General features: G+C 35.6%; 1 protein-coding gene across 1 annotated transcript in view; it reads left to right on the forward strand.

The window, feature by feature from the left end:
- Positions 1–8,443: 8,443 nt before the first annotated feature.
- Positions 8,444–17,439, forward strand: part of LOC148941152 (beta-1,4-glucuronyltransferase 1-like) — a 79,587-nt gene continuing 70,591 nt past the window's right edge. Inside the window, exon 1 of the mRNA XM_089103824.1 lies at positions 8,444–8,567. The gene's annotated coding sequence lies outside the window, so the exon portion shown is untranslated. The remainder of the gene's footprint in view (positions 8,568–17,439) is intronic.

Consider the following 17,439-nt stretch of genomic DNA (forward strand, 5'->3'; position numbering starts at 1 on the left):
TATATATATATATATATATATATATATATATATATATATATATATATATATATATATATATATATATATATATATATATATATATATATATATATATATATATATATATATATATATATATATATATATATATATATATATATATATATATATATATATATATATATATATATATATATATATATATATATATATATATATATATATATATATATATATATATATATATATATATATATATATATATATATATATATATATATATATATATATATCAATTGTTCCCCGGACTTTCCTATGTCTATTCAAACTTGAAAACTACATCTTTATTTTATATCAGCATCTTTCATTTCACTGTTTCAAAATTAGGAATTTTTTAGGGCAGAACTACATTTCCGTCAGTTTTGCCAGGTTAAACAGTAAAAATAACAGGCAAAACTAATTAGCTAAATGTGACAACGCTTTTCGTCCATAAAATTCCAACATTAACAATCTCGTTGATAACTAAAGACAATCACACCTTCAATGGAAAGCTACACCTATTTAAGCTGTTTGGTTCCGATTGTTTGCAGCTTATTTTCACTGATTTTTCGCCCATGTTTCTTCTTTTTAAATTTGGACCCATCATGACCAAAAACTGCATAACTACATAGAGACATATATTCTATCCGTTTTTTTTAAGATACGTATGTGTTAAAATTACCACTTAACAAATTCAAAAAATCAGATTTTCCTTGTCACTATGTCCTTGGTACTTTGAGTGCTAATGAGTCCCAAGGGTAAAAGGATAAAATATTCCTATGTACAGTTTCAAGAACTTTTTCTAATAGCTTTAAAGGTTTACAAATCAAAAATGTCAACTACAATTTTCATGTTAAAATAAAAAGTTGCGCATAAATTAAACCTTCATTTTTAAATTCATTAGGGTTACTACTTGTGTTTGGCACCAGTGTTACCAAACATGCGGTATTGAATAGGCAGCCATAGAAGCGAAAATGCAACGAAGACACCAGTTTTGAGCTAAAATGTTCCAAATATTCAATTTGTTATACAAATTATCAAAAAATGCACAACTTGGACGAATTCAACGTGCAAGCGCCTAATTATTGAACCCAAATGGTGTAATTACACCACATCTGGTGTATACGACTCTTCCACTACATCGGCTCCTAGGAGCACCCAGACCACCGTGTGTCAGAAGCACGGTTGCCGCCTGTAGCACGAAAGTGCTATGTTAGCAGTATTTTATTATGTTTAGTACTCCAGCATGTGCTCAGGGTTGCTAGAATAGTGCTAAAATAGAACGATCAGCGTCCTATTTTAGCATTATTACAGTCAATATTTGACGATAGCACCGAAAACGCTGTGTAGCACGCACACGCAAATTTGGGCAATTGCAGCACTTGGGGAACTAACCGTGGTGGCAGCCCTGGTCAGATGTTTAGACTGGGTAGAGGATGTTGTATTTTTGGAACTTAGCTGTCTCACTACATTAGGCGTCTCAGTCGCCGAAGTCTACAGGTTTGCGCTTTTGAATATTAGCTACCAAGTCAAATGCTAATTAGCTAGTTGAACTTCGTTCCAGTCCTAGTTCAACTTCTGGGTCTGGTTCAATTTTTTAATTTTAGTTCTAAATATCCTATTTTATTGTAAGTTATATTTTATTTATATACGTAGTTTGCCGAGGGCGCGTAGCTTGCTGATATATTTATCTTAAATATAGAGCTGAAACATTCTCAAGGTTTAAATAAATTTCACTGTCCTAGGTAAATTCCCTGTTGTTTGCTTGTTGTTGTTTTTATTAAGTCTATTAGGCCTTAATCGGTATGCAATTTTGTATGCTAAGCCGTTATGTTTCGTTAAATATTTCCATTCACGCTTAAGCAAATCCTTTCAAACTAGGCTAGCACAAAAGTTCATAAGACCGTAAAATCCCCGTCTAAGGTCATCACAATTATCAAGAGCAAACTATTCAAAAAATAAAGTAGTGAAATTTTGTTCTGTGGCCACACAATTTCCCCATGACGCAACACAAACTTACAACTACTACTACTACTATTTCTACTACTAACAGCTCACTGCAGTACCACGCTGCCTGAGGCCAAAACAGCTGTGCCCACTTTTCATCCATCCCAATCTATTCAAAGCTTTCCTCTTTATCCCCCCGAGAAGTTCTAATTTCCTTTCAATCCTTTCTTACGATCCCTTCGGGGACGATCCCCCTTTCGTTTGGCCCTAGATGATGACCGAAAAGAATGATCTTTGGCTAACTGTCTGCCTTCAGCCGCAACATGTGTCCTGGCCATTACATCCTTTGTTTAATTATATCGATAGAAAGCGGGATAGAACCACATTTTCGTATGGCCCACTGTTTGAAATACGTGTAAGTCCAACAGTTGCCCAAAACAATCCGTGGGTAATCTCTCTGGAAAGCATCTAGCAAATATTTCTCAGTTTTTAGGAGTTCCCACACTTCAGAACCATATTTGACCACTGTCATTACTGTAGCTTCCAATATTCTAATCTTGGTTTGCATACTTATCTTCCAATTCTTCCAAACTTGGAAAACTTGGAAAACTGTGAAAAAACACCCTGAGCCTTGCCTTTTCTACTGTTAACATCGTTACTGCTCCCACCATCTTTACTAAGAATAGTACCAAGGGTGAGTGGAGCTGTCCACTTGATCAATCTTTTTGTTACCAAATGCCACCTTTTCATCTTCACTTATTCCTAGCCTTAGTGACTTATTCTTCTTATCATTAATTTTCAAACCCATTCTAACACCCTGAAGTCTCAAAACTTCAAACAGGTACCCAAAACAATCCGTAGACAATCTCTCCGGAAAATATCTAAGAAATCGCCTTCCGTAGGACCCACGTCTCAGAACCTTTCTTGACCACTGTCCTTGCTGTCGATTTTATTTGTCCAATGCTAAGGACAAAATTTGCTGCATAAGATTAAATAAGGCAATTTAATGTCTTAATGTCTGCTAGTGTGGAAAGTACTATGGTGTTTTGTGCAAGCACCATTAATTTTTTTACGGCACTCACTACACAGTGGTCTATACATAAATCGAATTAAATAAAAATCTGGCCTAGACAATAATAATGGGAAGATTTTGGTTTCTTTACTATTCTTCTGTGACGCCAGACATTAAATCACTTAAAAATGGAAACTTTTAGGAAAAATCTCTCGAGTGGTTAACACAATTTAGGGTTTTGCAAAGGGTTTCACTTTTCAAGTTATTTATTTTGACGAAATGTGGCATTAATCCAAAATAACTCGAGTCTTTTTCTAGTCTTGTGTGATTTTTTTTCAAAAAGTGAAAGGATGAAATAAAAATGTTTTAAAGACGAAACAGCCGAAAATTTACTATTTTCATGCAACTGAGGAGAAAATAAAATCAGTCTTTTGATGGAACAACTTAATCACAAAATTTAAAAGTATCCTTTAGGTCAGTGTAGGCTCTAGGCCTCGGTAGGGGGAAGCTGCCCCCACAGTTTTCTGACATCTGACGTTAAATTTCTTTAATTTATATTTTTATACTCCTGTGGTATGCCCCCCCTGATTATGATGCTTAAAACCGCTACTGCTTTAAGTGCACCAGACGTCATTCAAAGGGAAAATGTCTACGGTGCACCTATCTCTAATCCTTCTAAACCCCTCAATATTCCCATTAGATACACAAACAGATATTTTTGTGAAGGGTTTGGAAACTCTAAAAAAAAAGCTAAAATCTGGCAAATTACAGAGGATCTTGAAAAATCACTAAAATTAATAGAGTTGAGAGGACCTGAGCTGCAGGTTTTTTCTGTATACTTACCTCCTGATACCCTGGCTGCACCAGATCTTCGATTTTGAAATTTATTGACTTGAACATAAATGTCAAATTTTCACTCTATTAAAGTGAATTAGCTTTTTAAATTGTCCTTTTGTTGGCAATTCAGTATGACAGCTAATTATTTAAATTAATACTCTCTGAAATCTTTATAAACCTATCTCCGGTAATTTCATACCTCTCAAGGCGCCCAGTAGTAGGCATGTGCGCATGTTTTTGTTTCTGAGATTGGGGAATAATTCAAATATTATGTGGTAATTCTAGTAAAAAGGGCCTGCAAATTTTGGAAATTTTTGGGGGACTAGGGCCCACAGGTTTTCCCTCATCACAGTAAGCTCATACTACTACTACTTCTAACAACTCACATCAGTACCAAGCCTCCTGAGGCCAACATAGCTACGCACACTCATCCTCCGTCCTAATCTATTCAAAGCCTCCCTCTTTACACCTTCCCAGGAAGTTTCCATTTCCCTTAAATCTTTCTTTACAATATCCTCCCACCCCAACCGAAAAGGGCGTAATTTTCTATGGGCGGGGGGGGGTGTCAACTCCCCCCTCCAGACCCCATTTTCCCCCACATGCTTAAATTTAGTTTCGGCAAAAAATGTTGCCAGAACTAAGATAAGCCTACAGAATTCAAGCATCCAGAGAAACAGGTCAGTTTTCCTTAGCATATTTATTGTACAATATGGCTCATTTTTCATTTTCCACTGTCATTTTTACTTGATTTGGGAAATTTGGCTCCAACTTCCCCCCCCCCCAGGATTTTGACAAAATTATGCCACTGCCTAACCGCGGACGACCTGTTTTCTGCTTATGCGGGGCTCCCATGGCGTTAATAAAGTTAGTAAACTTTTTGATGAAAGTGCGAACCATAAAGTTTAACCCACTCACACAAGGATTTCTCCTTTTTGACTTTACAGCAATTTTTCATAGAAATTAATTGGAATAGTCAGACATGAAGCTGAGAAAACCATCTTTTTAAACATTTTTTTCTTTTAATAAAATTAAAAATATTTTTCGTTTCTTTTATCAAGCAAAATATTTAAACAAGTATACACTATTATACTTGTAGACACTAATTTGTATGTCATTTATTTGAAATTGTCCATACGTCTTCTGCTATCGGTTGAACTTTGTGGACTTTCTTGAAAAAGTTAAATAAAGTTCAACTTTTTTCCGACAGCAATAAAGTCAACTAAGTCATGCGAGGAAAACAGTTTATTAGCTTTATGGACAGCTTTATTAACTTTATTGGCGCCGTGGTTAGCCCCGCATTAGCCCTAGACGGTTGGCCGAATTTATGTCGAGTACAGGGCAATATAGAATTTAGGGGCGTAAGCCCCGAGCCTTCCTCTCTGCATAATACATACATGTCTGGCAATCAAGGCTACACAGGCACCTTGATTTTACAGATCATTGACTTTGTGCGTCTGAATATTTCTCTGTTATAAAATAAACCATTCAAATATTTGCATTTTTGTTTGTTTTTCAGTGTGACACCTGATAATGAAGTTTAATACTCTGTGGATTTGTGTTAATATTTCCTGTTTGCTTTTACACTGCACAATTTTGAAAGATTGATGTCTCCAAGTGTGCAAAATTTGCTGAATAATACTTATCTTTCAAAGTTCTAATTACACTAAACACAGCTTTTTTATTATTTAAACTGACTGGAGTTTTTAGCTTTTTAGATTGACTGAATTTACTTGCCATGTTGCAGAAGTTGGTAGAAGGGGGGAAAGCCAAGCTCGTCCAAAGGCGTTATTATTAATTTTTAGGGTGAGGGAGGGGGTTAGGGGCTTGACAGTAATTTCCAGGGGTGATTCTATCGACCCAGTGGCTTTAGGAGATCGGGAGAGGGCTCATTTGAACGAAAATTAAAAGTTCTAGTGCGTTTTTTGAGTAGCCAAAATGATTGGCTGAATGAATTTGAGGCCAACTAGCACCGCTCTCACGGCATTTTTTACTCAAAGTCATTTGACCAAATTTTGTGATAGCCGTTTTGTTCAGCATAGTTGAAAGGTCGAACAACAATACCTCAGGGGATAACATGACCGCCACATCCACTTCAGTTGTGGAAGTTGCCATTGTTTACATATAGTATTTGTTACTGGGAAGTATAGAAACATTTTTCGGGGTGAGGAAGGGAAATTATATGTGGGGAGGAGGGATTCTCCATGGATAGAATTGCCGTGGAGAGGGAAGTTTCCGGGAGTGAGATTTCAGGGGAAATTTTAAACAGTGTGAATTTGCCAGAGTTCCTGTACGGAATTTTTGTTTGTCTCGCTTTCTCTTTAGTGACTCAATTTTACATGTGGGGATGCTCCCTGGAAATCCTCCTGATGAAATTTTCAGTTAGGTTAAAATTGCTGGCTGGTGGTTTTGCCGAATAATTTGGATGATATTGCATTTAGAATTACCTTATTTTTTTGTTCTTTACCGAATACGACTTAACTTCTTTCATTGATTTTTACGTTAAACATTTCCATCAGCCTATTTAGTCTAATGAAAAGAAATATTAGCCAGTAAAATAATAGTGCTTTGCGGCACTGTTTTACTGAAAAGTTTTATCTGACCGTCTTGGCCGTTTTTCAAATTATTCCAGGAAATATCCCTGATCCCTCCGTTAAAAGTTCTGGATGGGAAATTTTCTCTCCACGGAAAATTCTCCCCAGGGAAATTCCCCTAATGAAAGCCCTCCCCCATAGAAAATGGTCCGTACATTTCCCAATAGCAAATACTACTTAAAAACAATTGGCAAGATGTATAATTAAACCCCTTTGCTCAGGGGCTGGGGGGATCCTGTCGTCCCAAGAGGCATAATTATTGGACCTTTCAACTATTCTGAACCGAATGGCTATCTTAAAATTTTGATTGGATGCCTTTGGAGAAAAGGAGTGTGGGAGGGGGCTAGTTGCCCTCCAATCTTTTCGGTCACTTCAAAGGAGCACTAGAACTTTTAATTTTCGTTTGAATGAGCCTTCTCCCGATTTTCTGCAACCACTGGTTAAGTGCGATGACCCATGGTAAACACACATAAAAAAAATTAAACACACATCTGCAGTATTTCTTAAAAAAAAAAAAATCCAGGAGCTTGAAACCTCTGCAGTAGGATTCTCTGATATGCTAAATCTAATGGTGCGATTCGCATCACACTTTTCTAGCTACCACTCCTCAATCCCTAAGGACATCTGATAAAAATTTTGAGATAGCCATATTGTTCACAATAGTCGAAAAGCCCAATTGCTAAGCCTCCGGGGATGACCTGGACCCCAGAGCCAATGGGGCGAGGGCTGTAAATTATTTAAGTTGCCCATTGTTTACATATAGGCTTTATTACTGGGAAGCGTGGCATCTTTGATCCTAGGTGCCCGAAAAGGCCAAGAGTATCAAGGTGAAACTTTCATTGAGTGTTTGGAGAAATGTTGATTAAATTAAAAGGCGCTTTGAGTATCTAGACTTGTCGAAAAATCGTACCTTAAAAAAATTCATTCGATTAAACAGACTTCCAATTTATATGAACCCCCCCCCCCCTTGTCCCCCAGCTTATAGTAAGATATTACTAAAAAACAAATGTTCATATCTACAACACATCGAGTATTTTAACGGAATATTTAAGTTTAACCTTACAATCCACCATTTTAGTTCATAAGTAGAATAGCTACAAAAAAAAACTTTTTGCAGACTCCCACGATTAACCATGATAAAACTATGTCAGTTAAAAGACGAACAGACATTAATTATCAGAAAATCGTTTTCCAAAAACTAAATATTTTTTTTTTAATTTCTGTTCGTTTTATGATTCGTTTATTCATCCAAAGTAGTAGGCCTACCTGTTATCTCCATGTTTGCTGCGATTATTCAAATGATCGTCATCCCCCCCAGATTTCTTAAAGTACCCATTTGAAGCTGGGCCAACTCTGGATGAGCTTACATAGTCTGCGCTGACCCCTGTACCCAACCAAATAATCAGCGAAGTTAGGACTCGAACAATTTCCCCGAAGTACATAAAATTGTAACTTTTGCGTGTCAACCATTCCGTAAGACGGCTTATTTTTTTAAATGATCATAATAATTTTAAAATCTAAATAAACATTTAAATATTTAGATAATATTATGGCATACTTAAAAGGCTATAAAACAAATACCTAACTTTCAATTTCAGCAACGTAAGTAAGAAAAACACACTACTCTTAACACAGGATATTGTCTTGGACCTTGCTCATACACAGGCTGGACTAATGTTTAATTTTCTGAATTATAAATACAAAATTATACTGAATTTTAAGCGCTAAAATTAAAAAAGAACCCGTAAAACGTTGGTTCAAGGCAATTTTTCATTTTTCAAAATCCTTTTAACAGTATTTTATATTGTTCTAAAATACACTTCATTTCAAGACAGCAGATTTATTCAGTAGATACAATATGCAAATTTCGTAAACGTGAGTTATTGTTTTTTTAAATACTAGACAGTACTAAAATAAAAAATAAAAGATAAAAGCATCATACTTAAGCACCAGAACTGTAATTAAAAAAAGACGACATTTTCGGCTCTGGGCAGTAGTGCTAGAGGCGCGAAGAGCCTCCAGATTTCGGAACTATAGACAAGCAAGAGAAATCTCCAGATAAATTTCAGCAGTCAAAGCGTCAACACTGCCAGGAGGAATACTTTTCTAACTGTGAATGAATTTTTAGGATAAACTCTATCTGGATAAGAAACAAAAAGGTGAATAAACTTATCAAATGCTATCCTTACAATAAAGGAGCTTGGTTTAGATCTATAGGACTAAAATCAGATAGAAAATACCAATTGATTCCACATTCAATGCTCCTTCCGAATATGCTAATAAATACCGTGGCAATTGTGTTCCAACAGTGGCGTAATTTCGTCAAAATCCTGGGGGGGGAGAAAGGTTGGAGCCAATTTTCCCAAATCAAGTGAAAATGACAGTGAGAACTGAAAAATGAGCCGTATAGTACCATAAAGGCAAAGATATACTAAAGAAAACCAACCTGTTTCTTCGGATGCTTCAGTTATGCAGGCTTATCTTAGTTTCGACATGATTTTGAAGAAACTGAATTTCAGCTGGAGTCTGGGGGGGAGGGCAAATCGAGGTCTAGGAGGGGAATTTGCCCCCCTGCCCCATAGCAGGTTATGTCCCTATGTCCGAGTCCCCAAACCTCTATTGGGGATGGATGTAGCCGTAAGCTAAGTACAAAAGTCGTCAGATTCTTTTTTCATATTCGCTTTATTTAGCATTATGAACAACCTGTTGATGAGGAGTACACACAAAAAATAGGCTAAATAACAAACTCACAAAATCAGCAAACTTTCGTGTAGTATTGGGTTGTCTCCATGGCCGTATCCAGGGGGGTAGGGGGTTCGAACCCTCCCTCCCGAAATGTTTGTCCGAATCATAAAAAAGTAACAAAAATGAATCTTAATATTTTTTACGCGTTTTTTAAGTCTTTTTTTTAACCCCCCCCCCCCCCGAAAAAACTCCTTTTGCAAAACACACCGAAAAAAACCTGGATACGGCCCTGGTTGTCCCATTGGGGGGAGGGGACGAAATTTTGATGAAAGTGATGCGAGGAAGAGCAATAGAGAGCCGGTGTTGGTAAATTTTTCGCAGTTCACACAGTAGAATTACAGATACATTAAATATAGGAATTGTTGCCTTTTTTGTGCTGTTTCCAAATATAATAATCCTTTTTGTTGCAAATGAATTTTATCCCACCCTCTGTAGGCTATATCAATTCAGGGTATATATTTGCACATTAGGGGGGGGGGTGGAGGTAAATTTAATTTCTGATGTAAATGAGAGGTAAGTTTAAACTCCCCCCCCCCCAATGTGCAAATATATACCCTGAATTGGTAGGCTATATATGGGGGGGGGGTGGGGGTAAAAATCATTTCCGACAAAAATGATTATTATATTTGGAAAAAGCATTAAAAAGGCATCGAGTGGTATGTTTACTTTATTCATAAATCAATAATATGAACAACGAGAAAATTACCATATTTAGTTGGTATTTTGGTGAGCTTAGGCTAGTATTTAATTTAATGCGGTCTGGGGGACCCCCCTTCCATAATTTTTTGTTGTAGTTCTAATAATTTTGTTGATAAAGCATTATATTTTCATCAGATTTTTTTTTCATTAGCATTAATCATACTTCACTTTTCGACAGAACTTGAGTGTGGTGGCTATAAGACACAAGTACCGGTTAATCATAATGAAATACACCAAAATACGACGAAAATAAATACTTTAATTTATATATTAATATAATTTGCGCTATATATTTGCACATTAGGGGAGGAGGAGGTAAAGTAACCTAACCTTACCCCACCCCTGATTTACAAATATTTAGCCCAAATTATACAAGTCCAATGTATTCTGTCACCCGTCATTTGTCTTTGTGGCGATGAAACCGGTTTTCTCAGATCTTGCATTAAGCAAACTTCTAGATTGTGTTTGGTATAATAGATAAGCACAAAATTTACATCGTTATTCAAATAAGCTCTGTTGAATTTGGACGAATTGAAAACGTATAGTCTATCATCGTGATTATTTAATTGAAACCTATTGAATTGAAACCTATTCTTGAAACTATTGCAATTAATTATTTACTTATCGTGCTTCAGAGCTCAATGAGGTGCAATTCGTCATTTATAGGCTAGATAGAAAATTCGGTACTTATGTATTATACCAAACACAATCGAGAAGTTTGCTGAATGTAAGTTCTGAGAAAACTGGTTTCATAGCCACAAAGACAAATGATGGGTGACAGAATGCATTGGACTTGTATAATTTGGGCTATATATTTGTACATTAAGCGGGGGGGGGGGGAAAGGTTGCTTTATCCCTCCCCCTCCCTGTTATCATATAAACAATAGTATTATATTTTCATCATGTTTTGGTATTTTTGATTATGATTAACCAAACTTCACTTCTTGAGCGTGTTTGGTATAATACATAAGTACTGAAAATTCTTGGAATTTATCTATTAGCATAAACTAACAGTGTTTTTGGTTAGTTTCAAAGGTTTTATGGGTTTGCATTTTTTTTTTTTTTTTTTGCATGAAATTCACTGATGTTCAAACCGCGCTCAGTAGAGCACAATAGTTATACTTATTCAATAAGCTCTGTTGGACATCTCATTTAATAATCGTGAAGCGTTTCAGTTACTTGCAACTCTTTAATTACTTCACCCTAAAAACACTTTTTTCCACAATTTCCATGTTCCGGACATTCATTATGTATTAACTTTAAGGAAATGGTTGACAGTTACCTGTTATTTCCTTTCAATAGTTATGCTTTAAATTGGACTTCTTGCTCAAAGGAAATGGAAAGATCACAAGGAATTGAAATTATTCACTGTTCTTTGCTGTCCCTAGTTTTGGCTTAGTGCCGAAGTTGGGAAAATTTACCAGTCTAATATAATTCTTTTTTTAGGGGCAATAGCTGCAATCACAGTGATGTGTCACTATTTATCACGCGTTCACTTTGCCGTTCACTAATTGTAGTTTCTGTTCATTCGAGGTTGCATATGTTTCTTCGTAGGTAATTTTTGATCGTTTTTCTGACGAATTTCTGTTCGTCTCCAGTATTCAACTTTTACTGTAGTTCTGTTTTTCGGAAATAACCTATATGAGAAGTTGTGATCCAATTCATATGCTCAACTGTTGAAGTAGTTCGAGCGATTTTTTTCCGCTTTTGTAAAATTACAGCCAATCAGGGATTTGGGACCAGGAGCCCTAATTCCCGGAAATGTAGGGAAAAAGAAGGATTTTTTTTTAATGAAGACGTCAAAGATGTATTTTTGAAAATCTCGGAGGAGGATTTTGTTTATTTTTCTAAATGAAAATACCCGAAAAAGTATGTCAAAATCTACGGAGGTGATTGCCCCTCAGTTGTTGCGCTTGTTGGGAACTTAATTATGGGACAGTTCTGAAATAGATAAGTCAGAAAAAAAGTGTCAAGGAAAAAAATACCCAAGTCTTTGGCACTGAGATTGAATTTCGACATATTGACGAAATTAAGTGGATCCTAAATTAAAAAAACGACCATAGCACGTTGTTAGTGCCTAAATCCGCCGTATTTCCAAAGTATATAGTTGCTTTAGTAACTGATCACTATGTCCATTATGCTCACCGTCCATAACCAAATTTATCTTAAGGATTGTTTGTGTCCTACAGCCTGTAAAGACACTCCACGCTTGTCTACCTACGTACTGTAATAAACTTGGGACATAGCATATTTTTGAAGTACCCAGGAGAGTGAAATGAAATCTAATTGTTTGAACTGGGAATTTACTCAACCATATATATCTTAAAAATTAGGAAAAATTTTGAAGGAAAAATACCTTCATATATACTTATGCAGTTTTTGGTAATAGTGGCTGCCAAATAAAAAATATTTGAAATATGGGTTAAAAATCAGCAATAAAAAATTGAAAAACAATCTCGCACTAAAAAGCTGAAAAAATAGGGGCATAATTTTCTATGAGGCAGAGGGTGCAACTACCTCTCCCAAATCTCAGTTTTCCTCCCTCTAAGCCCCTGACCCCCCCCCCCAGTTGAAATTTAGTTTCTCCCAAAATCTTGTCAAAACTAAGATAAGCATGGATAATTCAAGCATCCACAAAAACGGGTCAGTTTTCTTTAGTATATCTTTACCTTTATGGTACTATGTGGCTCATTTTCATTTTTCAGCATTCACTGGTTTTGGGAAAACTGGCTCCAACTCTGCCCCCTCCCGGCCTCCCCCCTTGTATTTTGACGAAATTACGCCACTGTTAAAAAGATATAGCTTTCCTTTGAAGTTATAGCTGTCTTTGGGTATCAATAGATTGTTAACGTTTTCATTTTTAAGAACGAAATCCTTGTCAAGTTTACGTAATCTGTCTTGCCTTTTTCTTTCCACGGTTCAAAGTGGCAACACTGACGAAAATGTGACTGCCCTAAAGACTTCGTAACTTCGAAACAACCAAGGGAAAAATCTTAAAAAAAACGTGGTTTTCCCGCGTGGGGTCCATGAGGCAACAAATATTTGTATTTTTGTGTCCTTGGTAGGCTACTTGTCTGAATTTCGAAACATTAACGAAATTAGATATAACCTGTTTAACAGCACAAAATGAACATAAAAGATTGTTGACACTTGCCTCCGTCTTATTTCTAAAGTCTATAGTTATTTCAGTAACTGGTTACAAAAGCCATCATGCTGAAAACACGTGACAAATATTATCATAAGGATAGCTCGTGGTTGCAACTGTCCATAATAATGCCCACCCGAGCTCCCAAACCAATGCATCATAAAAATTCGAGCACAACACATTCTTGAGAATTGCATTGAAAATTATTTGGTCTTTATTTGTCCCCCCCCCCTCCTAAATGTATTTTCATATTTCTACAGTGTTCTGATGGAAGCTAAATACACATAACTATTTATTTTAAAGACCAAGGACATTAAATCGAAAATATGTTCCTCCTTGACCTATCTTAGGTCAATTAGTACGTAAAAACAATTATTTTCGTACATTTTTCTTCGGGCTCTTTCAAAATTATTACGTTATTGTTTGAACAAAGGGTTTATTTAAATATTGTGTTTTGTTAATTACAAAAGAGAGTAGATGCAGCAATTTCCTTTAACATAAGCCCTTAAACAGCTCTCTATGATGTTCCAGTGCCCCGATAGCAACAGAGAAGAAAAAAAGGGGACATGTGTTTCTCATGCAAAACAGTGATTGTTCTTGTTGTCCAAGACAGGGGACGTCAGGTTTCGTGTAGCCTATAGAGTTTTCGGTCATGTCGATTTCAATGGTGTACTTTTTGTTTCGATCCGATTCAGTTTCAAAATGATTAATTTTGGGCTACTATTGGCCGAAGTTCTTCCTTTACTAGGTTGCAACCAAAACAGTAATAATCTATTGATTCCCAAAGACAACTACATTTTCATAATCTGTTTGGAACAATAAGTTTTTCGTTTATTTTTTACTAATTTTTATCTACATTTCTTTTTTTGAATTTGGCAACCCCACCCTCCCCCCAACAAATGCTTAACAGCATATAGAGGACTTTTTCTTTAGAAATTGAATTCCTGAACGGTCAAATTTTTCAGGATAGACATGGTTCTGTTAGCCATTTCAAACAATATATATATATATATATATATATATATATATATATATATATATATATATATATATATATATATATATATATATATATATATATATATATATATATATATATATATATATATATATATATATATATATATATATATATATATATATATATATATATATATATATATATATATATATGATCACTTACCTTGGTAGTATTATTAGTAAAGATGATGGGACCAGTGAAGATGTTAAAAATAGAATAGTCAAGGCTCAGGGTGTTTTTTCACAGTTAAAAAAAGTCTGGAAGAATAGGAAGATAAGTCTGGAAATCAAAATTAGATTATTAGAAGCTACAGTGATGACAGTGGTCAAATATGGCTCTGAAGCATGGACGCTCCGAAAAGCGGATGAAGATTTGCTAAATGTTTTCCAGAGAAACTGCTTAAGGATTGTTCTGGGTACCCGGCTGACTGACCGTATTTCAAACAATAGGCTATACGAAAAATGTGGTTCAATACCGCTTTCTAGGTCTATAATGAAAGAAAGGTTGAGGTGGTTAGGGCATGTTGTTCGGATGAAGGATGACAGATTGCCTAAGATTGTTCTTTTCGGCCAACCATCTAGGGCTAAACGGAAAGCAGGTCGTCCCCGTCTGGGTTGGGAGGACGTCATAAAGAAAGATTTAAAGGAAATGGGAACTTCGTGGGCGGGTGTAAAAGGGAGGCTTTGAATAGATTGGGGTGGAGGAGGAGCGTGCGTAGCTGTGTTGGCCTCAGGTGGCTTGGTGCTGCGATGAGCTGTTAGTAGTAGTAGTAGTATATATATATATATATATATATATATATATATATATATATATATATATATATATATATATATATATATATATATATATATATATATATATATATATATATATATATATATATATATATATATATATATATATATATATATATATATCCAAAATTCACTTCCTCAAATGTAAAATTTTTGTCTCAGCTGATCAAACGTTGAGCACATTCAAACTCATGTTACATGTCTCCAAATTTCGATTAAATTACACGGAGAAACCCAAGATATTATGATATACCGTTGGCAGAGAATGTACAAGATTGGCTATATGCCCAGCATTCTGCTGCATGAGAGCTGAATTCATAAGGTTTAGGAAATATAAAAGCTGTATGATAGTATAGGAAAGTGCAAAAATGGGAACTGGGACTAATGTTGGGAAAGAAAATGGCCAACGCCATCTAATGTTTAGCGCCTTTTTGACCCAGAGACTACTGCATATTTTTCTTTTCAGATACTTCGGAATGCAGGGGAGGGTAAAGAAAGCAGAATTATTTCTCCAGTAGGCCTGCCATCTTAAATTCAACTAGCCTATTTAACCTTCCTAGGTTAGCCAAGCTAACTTGGGCCTACTTCGGGCAGACTGGATCTAATTTAGCTTTGGATTTAGGATTGTAGATTAATCATATGCATAAGATGAAAGAACTGACGCATAAAGATCACCTAGAGTAGCGTTATGTGATGTGTGTAATGGTGTTACGTGGCTGGGTGTTGGAAACACCCATTCTTAGGTGTTTGGAGATGATAGATGCTCTCACAATTTTTTCTGCAATTTTTTTACTAGTAAAGAGGAAGTTTCTTGAGCCTTGAAGATCGACTGTCTTCTGACACGAAAATTTTTGAAGAATATTACATAACGCGGAGAACATTCAAGCCTTTTTGTTATCCTTAGTAATTCAATTAAAATAAAAACATCCCCCTCCCCTGGACCCAGTTTAGGTCTATTTATATGTGAAAACCGCGTCTTTTTAAGATATGCCCTTTGGTTGTTTCAAAACTATGAAGTTTTTAGAATGGTATGGCATTTTCGTTTGTGTTTTTGACATTTTATCACATTTTAGTTTGTGACATTTCATCAGTGATAATGATTTTTGTCTTAAAAAACTTCTTAAGCTGTTAACAATCTGTTGATACTCAATGACATCTACCTCTCCAAAGGAAAGGTACAACATCTTAACCTGATAACAATCTGTTGATTCTCAATGAAAGCTACCTCTCCAAAGAAAAGGTGCAACTTCTCAAGCTGTTAACAATCTGTTGATTCTCAATGACAGCTACCTCTCCAAGAGAAAGCTACAACTTCTTAAGCTGTTAACAATCTGCTGACTCTCAATGACATCTACCTCTCCAAAGGAAAGCTACAACTTCTTAAGCTGTTTACAATCTGCTGATTCTCAATGACCTCTACCTCTCCAAAGGAAAGCTATAACTTCTTAAGCTGTTAACAACCTGTTGATTCTCAATGACATCTACCTCTTCAAAGGAAAGCTACAACTTCTTAAGCTGTTAACAATCTGTTGATTCTCAATGACATCTACCTCTCCAAAGGAAAGCTACAACTTCTTAGGCTGTTAACAATCTGTTGATTCTCAATGATATCTACCTCTCCAAAGGAAAGCTATAACTTCTTAAGCTATTAACAACCTGTTGATTCTCAATGACATCTACCTCTTCAAAGGAAAGCTACAACTTCTTAAGCTGTTAACAATCTGTTGATTCTCAATGACATCTACCTCTCCAAAGGAAATCTACATCTTCTTAAGCTGTTAACAATGTGTTGATTCTCTATGACATATACATTTCCAAAGGAAAGATACAACTTCTTAAGCTGTTAACAATCTGTTGATTCTCAATCACATCTACATCTCCAAAGGAAAGCTACAACTTCTTAAGCTGTTAACAATCTGTTGATTCTCAATGACATCTATCTCTCCAAAGGAAAGCTACAACTTCTTAAGCTGTTAACAATCTGTTGATTCTCAATGACATCTACCTCTCCAAAGGAAAGCTACAACTTCTTAAGCTGTTAGCAATCTGTTGATTCTCAATGACATCTACCTCTCCAAAGGAAAGCTACAACTTCTTAAGCTGTTAACAATCTGCTGATTCTCAATGACATCTACCTCTCCAAAGGAAAGCTATAACTTCTTAAGCTGTTAACAAACTGTTGATTCTCAATGACATCTACCTCTTCAAAGGAAAGCTACAACTTCTTAAGCTGTTAACAATCTGTTGATTCTCAATGACATCTACCTCTCCAAAGGAAAGCTACATCTTCTTAAGCTGTTAACAATGTGTTGATTCTCAATGACATATACATCTCCAAAGGAAAGCTACAACTTCTTAAGCTGTTAACAATCTGTTGATTCTCAATCACATCTACATCTCCAAAGGAAAGCTACAACTGCTTAAGCTGTTAACAATCTGTTGATTTTCAATGACATCTATCTCTCCAAAGGAAAGCTACAACTTCTTAAGCTGTTAACAATCTGTTGATTCTCAATGACTTCTACCTCTCCAAAGGAAAGCTACAACTTCTTAAGCTGTTAACAATCTGCTGATTCTCAATGACATCTACCTCTCCAAAGAAAAGCTACAACTTCTTAAGCTGT

Source organism: Artemia sp. Qi Xiang Cuo, chromosome 18 (assembly GCF_049724085.1).
Source record: "Artemia sp. Qi Xiang Cuo chromosome 18, ASM4972408v1, whole genome shotgun sequence".
In the NCBI taxonomy this organism is placed as follows: Eukaryota; Metazoa; Arthropoda; class Branchiopoda; order Anostraca; family Artemiidae; genus Artemia; species Artemia sp. Qi Xiang Cuo.